Source organism: Dendropsophus ebraccatus, chromosome 6 (genome assembly GCF_027789765.1).
Source record: "Dendropsophus ebraccatus isolate aDenEbr1 chromosome 6, aDenEbr1.pat, whole genome shotgun sequence".
NCBI lineage: Eukaryota > Metazoa > Chordata > Amphibia > Anura > Hylidae > Dendropsophus > Dendropsophus ebraccatus.
The window spans coordinates 69,135,234-69,151,692 of record NC_091459.1 but is presented as its reverse complement, the minus strand read 5'-3'; the positions used below and the strand labels follow the sequence as shown (position 1 = coordinate 69,151,692).

At 40.0% G+C, this 16,459-nt stretch overlaps 1 long non-coding RNA gene across 1 annotated transcript; it reads right to left on the bottom strand.

The window, feature by feature from the left end:
- Positions 1–3,379: 3,379 nt before the first annotated feature.
- On the bottom strand, positions 3,380–16,118 carry LOC138794877 (uncharacterized). The gene is made up of 3 exons (XR_011363517.1): positions 16,026–16,118; positions 4,272–4,350; positions 3,380–3,520 (listed from the first exon to the last, which is right to left on the bottom strand). It is a non-coding gene; the product is annotated as an uncharacterized lncRNA (long non-coding RNA).
- Between the last annotated feature and the right edge of the window lie 341 nt (positions 16,119–16,459).

Sequence of the window (16,459 nt, the reverse complement as noted above, 5' to 3'; positions counted from 1 at the left end):
CATATTCATAGACCCCCCTTCACCCAACAAAGGCCAAAAGGTTGTTCCCCGTTATATTCTGGATGGAATATCAGTGACCTCTGTGCTATTCTACAGAGCAGGATTCAATAAGACGAAAAAAAAAAATATGAATTGACCAGTATGATAAATAACATGTGATAGCTGTGTGGCTCTTAAATAGATTTCACATTGGGGCCCAGAAGCTGCAAATTAAACATCAGATCCCAATGTCATGCATAAGAAAAAACAAATTGGTAGGAAAACATTGATTGGAAGTGTTAATATATAAGGCAGAAGGTAGACAATGTAAAATTGTACTGGATTATTAGATATTCTGGTTATTGGGTAGCAAGGGTAGATAAACCTGAGGCGGAAAGACAAAACTCAAATGTTAACACAAACTTTATTAGTACACCTACATTTTTTTAAATTCAATATTACCAACTCATTTTGTACTTCAATCGATAAAATCTGCTTGACATGGTTCTTCTCATTGGTGAGAATGTGAATGTCCCCAAACCTAACTGTCACTACTCCATCAGTAACCTGGGGAACCCTCTTTAATAGCGGTACTTGAACATGATTGAGACCAATCGTTCAGCATTTCAATACCGGTGGCTGATGAAGGTAGATGCTGCCTTATGGAGTCCTGGAAAACACAGCCATATGTATGGATACAAATATGACTGTATTCATGTTTCCCAGGACTCCCTAGGGCTAAATCTAACTTTATCAGCCATTGGTATTCAAATGCCGAACGATCAGTCTCAACCATGCCTGAGTACTCAACTCGAATCACCACCAGATCTGCTAACTTAATATTTATTTATTGTAACATAACCTTAACATTAACTTTTTTATTTTATTTATTTGACACAAAAGAGAGTGGTTAAGTGTCAGTAACTACCACTTTGGTGAACCTGAGGATGAAGGTAATGGGAAAGGGGCTACCATCCTCAGTGCTCTCATCTGCCCCAAACAGTCTGCAGGACAGACGGGGGGGCTCTCATTTGCCCCAAACAGGGGCAGGACAGACGGGGTGAATGGGTGATAACCCCCCCCCAGTGCACCAAACAACCCCATTAGCAAATGAAATAAACTACTAATATCCTGAAAACTGTGTAAAGGATGAAGGTAAGAAAATCTTCATCCTCTGCTCCTTATGCACTATGAGGACATATCAGCAGGTTAGATGTTTCCCTTTAGGGCATAAAGGTACATGTAAAGAAGGCACACATAGTAATTTCAGCACAGAAACCTATGGCATCAGAAATGTCACTGGCTCCTGAAATTTTGTGCATTGTTGTTTTTTTCTATTGGCTTGAGGTAGTGATAATCTTCAATAAAATCAGCAAAAACCTAGCTGCTGCAGATTTTGCTCTGAATCTCCTGCAGATACAATGATCCATCACAATCAATGATTTTTTTTTTGTCTAAGGAAATCATGCAGGAAAATCCATGGCAGCAAATTCTCACCAAAATCCACACAATTTGATGTGATTTGTCACTATGGATTTCATGCAGATTTCTGAGAATCTGCAATGGAAAATTTGGGTAAATGTACCCTAAGGCTCATGCACAACATTATGAATTGAAGATCCTAAATATGCTAATATTGTCTTACCTAATCTTCTATTATCTTTTGTTTTATTGTGTTGGCTTTAAACATGTTAATTGATGCTAAAGACCTTTCACCAAGTGTAGACTGGAAGCTCTCCAGAGTACTGATTTTTCCATGCACAGAGAAATGATTTGTACAAAGCTGCGTGGATTGCCCACATGCCTCGCCATTAGTTAATCTGTGGATAATTCACCAGCGGGGTGGCAGAACCTGATTAGTGGGCAGGACTCACTGCCTGCACAATCGCGTTTTAGTACAAGAGAGGTTCAATCCCATCAGCAGGAATTAAAATGCTTGTCATACTCGACATTACTCATAGTTGTCCCTGGTTCAGTAAGTGCAGTGTATGACAGTGAGTGCACTATAAATAGCAATTCATAGCATACAATAAATAATCAGATTTCTCCTTACATACAAAACAGGTTATCTATTGCATTGTCCTGCTTCATCTACTGTATAGTATAAATTTGTCCAAATGAACTACAGTTGGCATTGTTTTTTCTTTCGTGACAGAAAGATATAATTGTTACTTATAATTGTATCCAATAGATGTCATGGATGGCGAAGAGGCTCAATAGTTAGAACTGTATCCTTACAGTACCGGAGTCTTGGATATGAATCTGACCAAGGACAACATTTGCACGGAATTTGGATACTTGTACTTGTCTTTTGCTTTCCAGGTATTCTGGTTTTCTTCATTCCTCCAAAAACATACTTTTAGGTTACTTGGAATTTAGATGACTACCAAAGGAGGTACAAACCAATGTGAATAATGATGTTCTCTGTTCAGTGCTGCAAAGTGTCCCTTATGCGGTAATAGTAGGTAAACTTATATGTATGAACAAAAATACTGTATGTAATAAACACATTTGAAAAAAATGTTATTGTTATAAAAATGTTTTTTTTTTCTAAAGGGATTGGGCTTATGAATAGAGATGAGGGAATTTTTCGAAAACTTGTTTTGCTTTGTTCGGCAATTTTTACAGCAAAATTTGCAAAGTTTGCAAACTGAACTTAACAAATCTATACTGCACTCCCCTGATGCCCTGTTCTGTGTGTTGAGCCGCCTCCAGCCCGCTCAGGCAATCACTGACTGTATGACAGTGGCATAGCCAGTGATTGTGTCTCGAGAGTGACAGCCCACTCAGCCAATCACAGACTGCAGGACTGTCTCTTCACAGTCTGTCTGTAATTGGCTGCGTAGACTTTCACTCTCCGCTCAGCCAATCACTGACTGACTGAAAAGATACAGCAACATGGCCAGTGATTGGCTGTGCGAGCTGTCACTCTCGAGACGCCCTCTTAGCCAACCACTGTGCCCTAAGTCAGTGATTGCCTGAATGGGCTGGAGGAGGTTGAAGATGCAAAAGAGGAAACCAAGGGAGTGTGGACAGGTGAGCAAGCAATTTTTTAAGCAATTGTTTTTTTTTTGTAATTGTAATTGTTTTCACCCACCCCGGGAATTGCTAAAAAAAGGGTTCCTGGACAGACTACCCCTGAGGGTGGAGGCTGAGTGATGTTTCTGCTGCCGTATTAGATCTCTGGGTAGTATGATTTTGTCTAAATTATTGATTTCTAATGGTCTATGCTCATTTGCCACAATGTTCACTAAGTGCCTCTAAGATGTTTTTTTGTGCACCTTTGTTCTACTGTTTGGATGTTGCAACATTTGTTAATCTTCATGAGTTGTGCCAATACTTGCTATCTTAGTGATTTTGACCAGGTTGCCCAGGTACAAGATTTCTTTTTATTTCCTTGGCTTATACATTACACACTACACCATAATGCACAAAAAGGCCAGTCCAAGAATGCCTTTTCTTTCCTTTGGGAAAAGAAAAAAATTGGGATCTTTGTCTTGCTGTATAACCTGATGATGCTTTATCTTCTTACAAGCAGATACTGTAAGTGGAAATTATTCTATTAGTGCAGTCCCCAAACAGCATCACCGAAAACAGCAAAAGACCTCTCAATCATCACACTTCCACCACAATTGACTAGTAGTATAATTTTCATGTATAGTGAGAGTTGCCCAGTCATTTATGTGGCAGTAAAAAGCCACATGGATGATTGGTTATGTGGCTCTGTTTGCCCAAAAGTGCAACCATGTAATAAGATCCTTAAAGGGGTAATCCAGCGCTACAAAAACAAGGCCACTTTCTTCCAGAGATAGCCCCACTCTTGTCTTGGGTGGGGTTTTGCTGCTCAGTTCCATTGAAGTGAATAGAGCTTAATTGCAAACCACACCTGAACTAGAGACAGGAGTCATGCTGTCTCTGAAAGAAAGTGGCCATGTTTTTGTAGCACTGGAAAACCTCTTTAAATAAGCACCAATCTACTTGATCTGGCTTGCACTGGGCAACAGTCTGTCTATGTAAAACCACATTAAGTTTACAATTAACAGGGGCAAGTAAACCTACTCTAAACCAGGAAATCTAATTCCCACATAGATGCTTTGGTTGTTGCTTAATTTGCACTATTTTACTTATTATTTATTTTTTTAGGTCCCCGCAATCACAGTTCAGTGTCACAAATAATTATTGGGGTCACGCACACACATAGACACACACGCACTCACATACACAAACATGCAGACAGACATTAAGGAAATTGTGAAGTTACTCTGTTGTTGTGAATAAAAAAAATATCTTACCATTTTGACAGATTAGATAATGTTGAGTGGATTGCCTGTGATCTTGCTGTGTTCTTACTTGGAGGAGGACAGTTGAACACTGAGAAGATTGAGCAATCGGTGAAAAATCACACATAAACCCTGGCTAAGTACTGATAAGAATTCTAAGAGTAAATAATGAATTCCTTCTAATGGCTAAGTCACCACACTAAGATCAAGTCTACATACACACCCTTAGTTAAATATGATTTCATTAACTCAAGTTACGTGGCTCAGGGAAGTTTCTGATGCCTGTCAAATTAAATGAAGTCCATAAAAGTAATTAATCATTTTCAGTGGTGTTTGTCTTTACTAGGGCAGTGCTTTCAGCAAGGACAGCTGCTAATGTCACTGCAAAGGCCTTAAAGTATAGATTCTATCAGCTACTAGGGCTCAACATGTGGGCCACAAAGATCTTGGTCATTTTTGTAAAATGTAAGTCCGCCATAGGTTTGCCTCACAATATATGAAGTTACAGTACTGGGCAAAACTTTTATGTAGGTATGAAAATATGCTGCAAAGATGCTAACAGGAGTAGCTTTTATTAAATATCAAAACTGCAAAGTTAATGAACAGTAGGGAATCTGAACCACATCAATATTTGTTGTCACCACCCATTGCCTTCAAAACAGCATCACTTCTCCTTGGTATACTTGTACATGGTTTTTAAATAAACTGAACAGGTAAGTTATTCCAAACCTCTTGGAGCACTAAGCACAGATTGGTGTAGGTTGCTTGGAGCCCTATCTCTTCGTATAATCCCAGACAGACTAGACATGAGGGATCTGTGGGGTCATATCACATCCAGGACTCCTTGTTCTTCCTTATACTAAAGATAATTCATATTGACATTGTGCTGCAAAATAATGCCATGTTCACCCAACTTGAGAGACTGGCCATTCCGTTACCTGGCCGGGTCACAGAAAGGCCGGTCTGTGAAAAGATCATCATTTTGGCCGCAGGGTTCTAATGCCCGCATCAGAACTCTCCACAGCACACTATGGAGCAAGTGGCCGCAGCCGCCCCCGCTCCAAAGTGTGCACTGACATGGTTTTCTACGGCCGCTATTCGCTGAATAGTGGACGCAGAAAACTGACATGTCAGTTGTTTGTGGTGCCGCGAGAGATTCCATAGACAGCAATGCAACATATATTCTCGGAAAAATCACGGTCGTTGTACAACGGCTGTGATTTTACGAAAATATACGTTGTGTGAACATAGCCTATTAAAATGTATAGCCAGACATAACTTTCTCAACAGATTTTTTTTTTTACAGCTGTCATAAACCTTTGCACAATAATGAACACTGTAAATTATGATTTCTATTAACTGACATCATGTATCCATTTTATAAAGATCTTTACCCATACAGAACAAGAAAGCTTTGTTTTTGGATAAAAGAGCCAGGGATACACTTTGTCATGCAGCAATACATCGGGGGGATTACAGTAACTTTGTTCTATGGGCTTTTATGACATAAGAATTGTAATTCCCCTTACTTTAACAAACTGATAATTTGTTTACAATAAATATTTTGTTGTATTTTATTTTATATTACCTAGTTTAGTGATTTTTAGTCCTGTTTAAATCTTTAACTAACCATCAATTAGAGATGAGCAACGATCAATTAGAGATGAGCAAACCTGACGGATTTCTGGTTCGTACGAATGGCATAGGCTGTATCCCAGTTTTCTAGGCGTTCCTTACGCTGTATCCACCCGCTGCACGGAGCCGGAAGACAGCGGGAATCAGAAGCCGAGATTTCTGGTTCGTACGAAACAGAAATGCGGCAGGTTGGCTCATCTCTACCATCAATCTGTGCCTAACACCAAAACTGCCTTTGGCTATGTTACCACTATAAAAATTTGCCATCATTTATCGGGAAAGGGCATCCATCTATTCATAATGACGGCAACAAATAATGATCATGACGATTATATTCGTCCGTCATTATCAATAGATGTCTACCTTTTTCCGATAAAATCCCATAGTGGGAAAATAGCCTAAGGCCTTATTCACACGTCCCGTAATCTATGGATCCGTATTTATTTATTCAAGTTAGTGCACATTGTTGTCTATTGGGCTATTCACACGATCAGTAGATTACAAGGATACAAACCAAAGCTGGAAAAAAAAGGACATGTTCTAGTGCGGACCCAGATTTTTTATGGGTTCCTCTCATAGAAATCAATGGGATCCGCTATTTTTTTTTACAGATTGTAACCTGTTTGGCATCCGTATTTCTGCATTTCAGTGAAAAAATACAGATAAGTTATAACTGACATGTTGAAAAAAAAAAGGATTTACAGAAATACAGATGCACTACATATGCCCAATCCGTTGTTTTGTACGAGGAATTTTTTAATTCAGAGTGGAGAGTGGACGCACTGCAGTGCATCTTCTCCCCACTCTATCTCCCTATCGGTATGGGTCTGAGCACTCAGACCCGGACTGATCAAAACTTTATGACATATCAAAAGTTTTTTATAATGCCAAGTACATACTAAAGTTTTACTGTACCATCACAACAAACCCTATTCTTTCAAATTTCAACATGAAAAAAGCTAATTCTTCCTTCAGTGTCACCGTCTTATGTCATGCCATGTATACATATTTCAAATTTGGCTCTTGAAAGTGAAAGATGTGCTGTAGCCAATGGGTCCCACTTGTAATTACCTACTTCTAGAATTACATACAGAGGTTCCTTTTTCGTTCATATGGAATAATAGGAAACTATTGGATACTGTGCAATAGAAGTTTTGCTTCTAATGATGAGTATGTTTAAAATGCACGACAGTACATACTGTATATACAGCTCTTGACTCACAGCTCTGCAAAATGCCAGGGGCCTTATAGTCATTTTGCTGGTATGGAGCTCGTACGCTCCAGTTAAAAGGATTTTCAGACCGCATTGGTTAAGTTGTTTTGCTCAAACTGCAACTGAAAATGTAACAGGTACCTTCAAATAGCAACAAGTGTAGATAAAAATAGTAACAAATATAAGTATGCTATTATGACAGCTACATGAAGGGATCCAAGGATGGTTTTAGTACAGTCTTAGTTGAGCATTGAAAGCTTTTACAGGAGCCAATATGTTGCATATTTAGCTTGAGAAACTAGATGTTTAGAACTGCAGCCCGCTGGCTGGGATTTATTACCGAGGAGTTAGTGACAGACTCAATCACAATTACCACCAGTAGCTTTGCAAATGACTTCTTATAGAACATGGAAATTGTCATTTAAAATGTCAGCAACCAACATGGCACAACTCCAATGTTATTTCCATGCCTTTTCTTAAGGGAAAAATCAGCTTTGTCTGACATGGTAACATTATGCATGAAACCTGTGATCCCACTTAGCAGCATGTAGGGAATTTACAGTAAATTGGAAACACTTAGCCATGTTACACCTCTGCCATTTAACATTTGATATGTTTAAGAGGCTTTACACATTTTAAATCCCAGGACTGTTTCTGAATAGAACAATAATGAGAGAATATGCCACACATTCCATTAGCTTGTAGCAATGACAGGAATCAGTATGCCAGTGTAGCCAGACTGCAGAATGCAATGTTCACATTAATATCATAGCATGTTACATACAACGCTCTAATGTTTTATGATACATAAGCATGCAATGTAACTGTGCTGATCTGCCTTACATAGTGAACGCTGCCCTATATTTAACTGTCATATTATATACATGGTAACTCCTTTTGGATACACAATAATGGGTAGCTGCCTTTTAGAAGCCTTTATCATAGAATCAAAAAGCATATGCCACAGCAAAATAAAACACAGACACACACAGAATATATACATACCATTCCTCTGGGGATGATCGCCGCTCAAATTTCTTGCTGGCCGCGTCGCCCCCATCTTCGGCCGCCGTCCTCACAGCAAGCTCAGCAAATCAGGGCTGAGCAGGCTGGAAGCCATGTGATGCGCTTTAGCCAATGAAAAGGCTGCTGGGGCGCATGTGCTCCAGCAGTCTATTTCTCTCCCATTCACTTGTGTGTAAGACAGCGAAGAGGAAGGAGACAAGGACCGCCCCCTGCTGTGACATCATCGACCCAAGATGGTGCTCGGGAGAAGAGGATGGGGTCGACAGTGTTTTGGTATGTATACTTTATTTAACTTCCGGGGGGAACGGGGCCAGACAGCTTATTATCTAATAACTTTGTAATGTGTGTTAATTAACAAGAAAGAGAAAAATGCAGCACTACCCCTTTAAGCCCTTGAGTAACAGTCCCACTGGACTCTGTCTACACCAGGGCCACATGATGACTATACCACACCCTCACTCTGCAATGGAATATACAGCAAAAAGGCATATTTGACATTTAGCTTTAAAATTTAATTATAGTGGTATAGTGTTTTTACATTTTGCTGCTTTTCCCGTTGATATCACCACTAAACTATGTTGCTCTTTCATATAAGACTACCACATTTTATAATTGATGCAAGGTCGCAAAGGAAGCAAAGCATCTGAGTGTGTAAATATCAGGAATCCTGTTAACTGGCATTGTATGTCTTACTGCTGGAGTATTTCAAACTTGTAGTATTTCAAACTGTATTTTTAAGCTACATTTTATGTAGAATTAAAATTTATACAAAAATGAGGCCCAGGAAAGTGTTTTGAAGGAAATATAACAAATTGAAGCTATATAATGCTGACAGTTTTTTTTTTAAACTCAGTTTTATTAAAGTGTATATCCAATACAGACAAAAATTACAATTTCCATTTTGTTAATAGATTTACATAGCAATAAAGAATTACAGCTGTTAAAAATGTATCTGAAATCAACTATTAAGCATATGCATAAAGTAAAACATAAATACTGCAATATTAACATATAGTGCATAACCCAAACAAAGACTAGGTCAGGGAACCATACAGGTAGACCGAAAAGCCATCTAAGGGAAATAGTTTTTCAGGCAAGGAATAAGGTTTCTCTAAGGATGAAGAGATGATGGGTCCACACCACCTTACTTAAGGCACCAAACAGGCAACAGTAGGGTCAATGGGCACAGGAATATGACTTCTGATAATGTTTGTATAAAGTCAATCCAAAATTTGTGGGCAGGCCCAAATTATATGCTGATATCCTACCCACATGGTAGAGCCTGACAGGGGTGAGGTAACATTAACCCTTAGAGGACTGGGCCAATTTAAATTTTTGCGTTTTTGCTTTTTCCTCGTTGTGCTTAAAAGGCCATAGCATTTATTCACCTAGAAACCCCCATGAGCCCTTATTTTTTGTGCCACTAATTGTACTTTGCAATGACAGGTAGAATTTTTGCATAAAGTACACTGCAAAACCTGATTTTTTTGCACTTCGGAATAGTTTTGCGCTTACGCAACACGCACGTGGCTATACTAGACATGTTTATTTTTATTTATAAAATGGGAAAAGGGGGGTGATCAAAACTTTTATTAAGGGAGTTTTTTTTTTTATTAATAATAAAACATTTTTTTTTTTTTTTACACATTTACCAGAAGCCCCCTGGGGGACTTCTAGTATAGCCACACTGATCTCTCATAGAGATCTATGCAGTATAGTAATACTGCATAGATCGATTGCTGCAGCCAAAAACAATAGAATGCCGAGCCGGAATCAGCGCCATCACGGCGCAGACCCCAGCCGGCACCAGATGTGGGGATCGCTCCTCTTTGACCACGTCACGGGGGGCAATCCCCCCACTAGACACCAGGGAAGGGAAAAAGTTGCTTTTTAAATGCAGCTGGGAACATTGACATTTAAAAAGCTAATTAGCGGGCATGGCGATCGGTCCATGCTCGATAATAGCTGTGTCCCGGGCTGCATAAAGCACCCGGGATCTTGGTGGTTCAGAGCGGGGCCGCTGCGTGGCCCCCCTCTGAACTCCCCTAGCAACGCCAGGACGTACAGGTACACCCTGGGTAGTCTAGGGGTTAAAGTGTCACTGTCGTTAAAATTTATTGCAGAAATCAATAGTACAAGCGATTTTAAGAAACGTTGTAATTTGGTTTATTAGCCGAAAAATGCTTTTTTATAATGAAAAAGCTGTTTGAAGCTCTCCCCCCTGTCTTCATGAATGTCTACAGAGAGGGGAGGGGTTAAGGGAGATGAGGCACCAAAACAGGACAATAAAGAGTTAATTTACAGCTACATCACAGGGCTATCTCCTCTGATGTCAGCACTGACCTCTCTGACGTCTGAATACCAGCTTCACTCTGTGTAATCCTTTGTTCTCTGCTCTCTGCTGCCGACTAATCTCACTCCTCCCCCCTCCCCTCTCCCCTCTTCATAGAACATGCAGGGTCCAATTGATGTAAACTAGTCAAGACTTCCTGATAATGAGCAGTGGATGAGAAAGAGGGGGGGACCTGGGGAAAGGCTTTTTGAATGCAGATAATGGCATATCTGCCTAATAAACCCAATTACAAAGTTTCTTAAAATCGCCTGGACTATTGATTTCTGCAAAAAAAAATTAACGACAGTGACACTTTAATGTATGATTTACAGCTGCGCCAGTTTGCTATTTTCTAAGGGTGATACATGCAAATGTGACAACATTATCTCATGAGTTTCATCTGAAATGGCAGGGATTAAGGTTTTCCACCTATCTATTGTAGGGAGTGGCAAATTAGTTGCTTGGGTGTGGATAAGGTATGAATACAGAGAAGAGACTAGTCCTCCTGGGCCCTGAAAGCAGGATACAAGATGGGAGGGTCACTTCCCCTAAACTGCATCTATAACACATGCCTCAACTGTAAATATTTGTAAAAAATGCTGTGCAACGTTCATGTCTCTTTTAGGACATAATACGTTCTACATAAGTAATAAAGAGACATGTGCGTGTCGTATCCCTGCAATCTATTGTGCAATTCCTGTTGTTTCTGTTTTTAGTAACAGCTAGATCAGCACAGAGCACAGGAAGTGGGGGTGGGGGTGAAAGGTAAATCGAGGATTCCTTCTTGTCTCTAATCACCTATAAAGCTAAGGGCAGCTCTACCATGCAAGCATACTATTGGACCTACTGTTGTTTTTCCACATTGCTGCAATGTAATCTTTCCTTTCTCCCTGCCTTTAGCTTTCAGTAGCAGCAGCAACAGCAGCCCAGGGCTTAGTGTAACCTCTTAGTGTGGACCTGTTGGTGCTGTTTCTTTTATTTCTGTTTATGTAGCACCTTGCAAACCCAGTGTATCAGTAACCCCTTCTCCCTTAACCATCTATAGTTTTGTACTGTGTATCTCATTCTTTAGCATTGTGCCAGCGTGTTTAGTGCAATTTCAAGAGGACTATATTACAGCACAGCAGAGAGCAGTATGTGCTGGGTTGTGATTGACAAGAGTAGTAAGGGAAGAGGTGTCCTGTGTTTCTACTATTGATAAACAGCCCAGATCTTTACAATGTAGTGAACTGGTATTCATGCTGTGATTTAGAACTGTAGTTTTAAAAACAAAGAAACAGAAAATGAATATCTGTCCATCCATCTGTCCGTCTATCTGACGGTCCGTCTAACTGTCCTCTTATAGACTTCCAAACACCTGAACTGTTTGACCCCAAATTTGGCACATACATACATTGGGTACCCGGGTAGCAAAGGTCCTGTCCTTGCCAGATGTACAGTAGAGGAAGGGGATGGGGAAGATTGCCCCAAAGAAATCACAGAACACCCTTCCCTTGTGTCAGCGCTCACACATGACGCTCTGAGAGCTGTTCTGGGGCAGGTTCTGATGGGGTGCTGCCGCAATGTGTGAGCAACTCTGAATGTGGTTGTCCTGAAGATGGGAGGGAGGGTCTGCCAGGGCCACTCTGAGCCAATTCATTCGGCAATGTCAGGGTGTTACTTATGGCCTGTCTTCATGGTACTGTCAAAAGCCCACCTGGACAGCAGCATCGGGTGCATTTTCTAGTCTTCCCTAAAGATAAGACCTTTGATACTGTTCACATAAAAGAGACTTTTTTTTCTTTTTAGCCTTGCCATGAATTTTAATAACTTTTTCATAGTGTTTTGGTGGTGGTTGTTGTTTTGATACATTTCCTCCATGGCAGGGTTCTCTCTTCCTATGTTCCTGTCTGTCATTTACTTTATTCATGATATTTCTTGATTTTAGATTACTTTCTGTATATTCTTTATGTTAGCCCCAGCACTCTGGAAATAAATAATACTAATACATCTATAATGGCGAAAAATTTCAGCAGAACTGCATATCTATCTCCTGTTCATTGTCAGGGTCTAGTTCTCCTTTAAATCTCGAGTTTTGATAAAAACATATTTATAATACTGATGAAATAGACTAAACCTCTATTTCCAAGCCTTTGACCAATAAGCGTGTTTTTTTTTTATCATTTAGGCGCATCACCGGAATAAACAATAGAGGAAAAGATTTCATGTTGCCCTTGAAGTCAGTTGCCTGTTCTATAAAGTGCAAGCTTTTAGCTGTGCTTTGCTGTGACTCATGAATAGTTTTGCAATCATGATGTTAATATTAAATTGGATGTAATTACTCCTCAAACTCTGTTTTATTGTTACACTTAGATCAAATTGTCAGGCAGCGAGATTCTTGTAGCATCTGTGTGTGGGTGATATCTGGATGTGTTTGTGTGTATGTGCACATTTCCTAAAAGCTTTTCCGAAACACAGGAACCCATTTCCTCTTCTTAAAATAGAAAGTCTCTGCCTGCCTTGGGAATGTGGGCATTTTCACTATTCTAATTGGCTTTTGATTTTTTTGTATGCTGCTGCCTGTTTGCTTAGTAATTTCTCATCTGGTCGAGTTGTTAGGGGTAACCAAAAGCAGCTGATTACTTAATTGTGCAAAGGTCCCTCCGTTTTTTCCCATGATGTGATGGAGAGTGCAGAGTGCATTCTGCATGACTACTTCTGGATTTGCTCTCTCAAAAACAAACACTTTTCTGTCCTGGACTTGCTAATAGTTTCTGAGGGGCAAATAATCTTTAAAAAAGCCACATCATGGCTAAGTGTATGAGACGGCACATGTATAGAATTCATTGAAGCATTCATTTTTGGAGGCATTCCGATGTAGCAAATTACATATTGTCAGGATTTGAGGATCTAGTGGAACATGTTATCTTGTAGCATTGTTTGAAGCGAAAGAGAAAACAACTACTGTGAGGCTTTTGCCAATTGTTCTGCACCAAGCTGAAATAATTCCTTAACATGTTAAATGTTAGGGTCATGTAAATGTCTTTTGTATTTTAATTTTGTACAACATACAATTTGCATGGAACCATAATAAGGCACCCATAGAAGTCTGGGGAAGGGGGGGGGGGGTGTTACTGTACTGCCTACATTGGGGCATGCTCCATCAAATGTCATAATACAGAAGTACTCTCTTTCATGGAGAGCCCCTAGGTGGATTTCTACCATGTACCATGGATTTCTTTCTATGTAGCTCCATATAGGCCCTGTGGCTCCAGTATTATCTGACTTATCAAACTGTGTAAGACAGAAACTGGTGTAAACTGCCCATGGTAATCAATGTTGCACCTCAACCACATTTACTTTATCCACCTTTCTAGGGGTCAATTTTTTTTAGCCCCAGCCATAAGCTTTATTTCCAGTAAAGACCAGAGTGACAAAACACAGAACTTTATTGTAGATACTATACTACGGGACTATCTCTATTCTCTATAACTACCACAGAGAGAGAATAATTAAGTGTCAAAATTTTTATAAAAATGGGCGCTAAAAGCCCATATCTTGCAAATATATTAATATCATAGTGTTTGCATAATGGTTTTGTCATATGATTAAAAAGTATAAAATAATACGAGAACAGTCCTTACTGGTGGGAGTTTTAGCACCATTCAAGAAATTGTTGGCCGTCCCTGTTGCAAACATTCCCAGTAATTAAAATATATATTTTTGCCAGTGAACGTTTGTAAGGGATTTAACAATTTCTTCCCAAGTTATTTTTGTTCGCAGAACGCAGCTCTTCTCCTACTTAACTGTTCTTACCAGAGGAATTTATGAAGTGATTATTTAACCCAAAAGTAGAATGTAAATTATAGTGACATTATTGTGCCAGATTATAATTAGTACAAGGAAGCTGTGCATTTCTCCAACATGTCAGAACTAATTAGAGCTGTGATAACAAATACACAAGGACCTTTGGAAGATTACACACAACGCAACATATTTAGTGGGGATAATTCTGTGGCATCTAGAATGTTTGCTTTAAACATATTGTGGACCATGTATTCAGACAATAGATGGCAGTTATGGATCATGATACAGATAACAGATAATTGTGTATAACACAGAGGCCATTAACCCACTGCTTAACCCTTTAAGGACATGGCCCATTTTCGTTTTTACGTTTTCGGTTTTTCCTCCTTGTGTTTAAAAGGCCATAGCACTTGCATTTTTCCACCTAGAAACCCACATGACCCCTTATTTTTTGCGTCACTAATTGTACTTTGCAATTACAGGCTGAATTTTTGCATAAAGTATACTGCGAAACCAGAAAAAAATTCGAAGTGTGGTGAAATTGAAAAAAAAAACTCATTTCTTTTATTTGGGGGAAATGTGTTTTTACGCCATTCACCCTGGGGTAAAACTGACTTGTTATGCATGTTCCTCAAGTCGTTACGATTAAAACGATATATAACATGTATAACTTATATTGTATCTGATGGCCTGTAAAAAATTCAAACCGTTGTTAACCAATATACGTTCCTTAAAATCGCTCCATTCCCAGGCTTATAGCGCTTTTATCCTTTGGTCTATGGGGCTGTGCGAGGTGTCATTTTTTGCGCCATGATTTGATCTTTCTATCGGTACCTTGATTGCCCATATACGTCTTTTTGATCGCTTTTTATTAAATTTTTTCTGGATTTGATGCGACCAAAAATGCGCAATTTTGCACTTTGGGATTTTTTTGCGCTGACGCCGTTTACCGTACGAGATCAGGAATGTGATTAATTAATAGTTCGGGCGATTATGCACGCGGCGATAGCAAACATGTTTATTTATTTATTTATTTGTTTACTTTTATTTAAAACCTGGGAAAAGGGGGGTGATTCAGACTTTTATTAGGGGAGGGGGCTTTTTACTATTAACAACACTTTTTTTTTTTTTTACACATATACTAGAAGCCCCCCTGGGGGACTTCTAGTATATACACTGTGATCTCTCATTCAGATCTCTGCAGCATAGATATGCTGCAGAGATCCATGAGATCGGCACTCGTTTGCTTTCGGCTGCTGCAGCCGAAAACGAACGAGTGCCGAGCCGAGGACGGCGCCATCTTGGACGCGTCCCCGGCCGGCATCAGTAACGGAGATCGCTCCTCCGGGACAAGGTCCCGGAGGAGCGATCTCCCCCACTAGACACCAGGGAAACGTTGCCTCCGGTAATCGGAGGCAGCTGTCAACTTTGACAGCTGCCTCCGATTAGCTAATTAGCGGGCACGGCGATCAGACCGTGCCCGCTAATAGCGGCGGTCCCGGGCTACACGCGGCCCCCGGGATCGCGGCACTTCAAAGCGGGGCCGCCGCGCGGCCCCGCTTTGAAGTGCAAGTGAGGACATAGGACGTACCGGTACGTCCTATGTCCTTAAGAGGTTAAAGGGGTACTCCAGCGAAAAGCTTTTTCCCGGTAATTGAAACACATTAGAAAGTTATATAACTTAGTAATATGCTTCAATCACCTATCTGCCCCCCTTCCCTATCTCCCCCCCCCCCCAACCCCCTACCAGGAAGTGAAGTAAACTCATTCTTACTTAATGACTGTTGACCCCAGGCTTTTCTGTAGCAGCCATTTTGTGAAAATGACATCATCAAGAGGGAAACTACTCTAAGCCCTGTTAGGCCAGTCTCCCTTTGTCATATGAATCAGGTTGTTCAGCTCTGATTGGCTGAGCAAGATTTAACCTATCTAACAGTTATAAAGAGTCAGTTAGACATTACAGGAGACAAAGTGCATCATGGGAAAGCCCAAACCAGGAAGTAAAAAAAAATGAAGACACAAACTGAAGGTTCAGGGACCTGCAAACAGCGGGAAATTCAAACAGAGACAGACTCAGGAGGGATGGTAAGTGTAAAAACTATGTTTATGATTGATTGTTTTTTTTTTTTTTTTTAATCAACGTTGGAGTACCCCTCTAAGCCATTCAGTTCTTTTCATCTAGTTATGAAGTAGTCTAGGTACAGATGT